Source organism: Aphanomyces invadans (assembly GCF_000520115.1).
Source record: "Aphanomyces invadans strain NJM9701 unplaced genomic scaffold supercont1.60, whole genome shotgun sequence".
NCBI classification, from domain to species: domain Eukaryota; phylum Oomycota; class Saprolegniomycetes; order Saprolegniales; family Verrucalvaceae; genus Aphanomyces; species Aphanomyces invadans.
The window spans coordinates 294,564-296,142 of NW_008580205.1; positions in this window are offsets into that span (position 1 = coordinate 294,564).

Below are 1,579 nucleotides of genomic sequence, written 5' to 3' on the forward strand. Positions count from 1 at the left end.
TGTAACACGGGGTCCCGCAAAACGTCGAGAATGGCTTGGAAGTAGTCTGAACGCAATGGACCTCGCCGTCGCGATGTTGTCGCCTGTTACCATGCGCACGACAATGCCTGCTTCGTTGCACTGGCGGATCGATTCGGGCACTTCTTCGCGCACGGGGTCTTCGATCCCGACGATGCAGATATACGTGAGGTCCCTTTCGACATCTTCATCGGGCCACGTCTTGACTGCATCGGACGATGCGTCCATATCTCGGAACGCCAGGCACAGCGTGCGGTACGCCTGCGACGTGTACTTGTCGATGATGTTGGCGTTGCGCTCGGCGGCGGAGAACGCGACCGTGGATCCGTCCAAGTGGAGCTGCGACGTGCACAGCTCCAACCCTTGGTGAAGATGCGGCATCTCGTCGCGGAGAGCGACACGACCACCGACATGCGCTTCTTGGCGCTGCTGAACGTAAACATGTGGCAGATAGACGCCGCCTTGCGCACGTGGTTCTTCGAAGAGTCACTTTGCCACGCCTGCTTCGCATTGTGTGAGGCGAACGATGGCGACGCTTGCGCGTACCAATTCGTGTCGTCCACGGTATACGTGACTTTATGGTTGCCGATCACCGGCTGGACAAGAGGTTATTTTTAATATATTTTGCCCTGCTTCGGCGAATCAAAACAGCTACACAAGTACCACACACTCCTTTACAACTTGAAGTGAAAAAGTATTTCTAGATCTACAACAACCCTCTTCATACAATTTTTTTGTTCCATATAACCTGGAGTACCACTCTGTCGAGTTTTTATCAAGTGACTGTATATTTTAGGTACGCTTGAGATATCTCGATGACAAGAGACGGGATCACAGTGGAAATCAAACCAAGCCAAGACCTTCATGGTTCCATGTTCCTACTAATGAGGAGTCTTCAAATCGTTCATTCGGCGAATGACTGCTGTTTTGGGAATACCAGATTTGGCCACCATGTCGTATAACGTCTGGCGGACGTTGTAAGATAAAACCTTGATGGCGAGCTCGATGTCCATCGACGATCGCTCAGAGACTCGTCTTGAGTTGTCTAAGATGGATAACCTTGTTAATTGACATTTATCGAATACAATATTTGTCGGTGGTAATAATTCAAATGAAAGGTATAACCTTTGAATTTCGACGAAAGTTCGGCCAACATGCCCCCCGGCACGAAGTGAGAGTTGTCCACGTGCCCACACACGCGACACAGTAGGTATATGACTCTAGAATTGCTCAGCAATCTCAGACATAGTCCCGTGAGGGGTCTTGACGCTCGTGATCCTTGAGAGGAGCTCATGGTTGATGGTAGTACGCTCGTTGTTGTTGAGCTCCGCTATGAGTAGTGTCCCAGGGAAGTAGCGTTTAAAATTGGTGTTGGCATGGCTGGACAGAAGTGTGCAATTGATTATGGTTCCTACTCCCCATTATGGATTGAGATTTGAACCCTAAGGGGGTAATTATGTGTGCGTTGCAAAGAGATACTGTCTTCGCGCCTTCGTAACCTGTGAATAAAGATGATCTGGAAAGCTCAAAACACGGCCAACCAAAGCTAAGATCTTGCTGT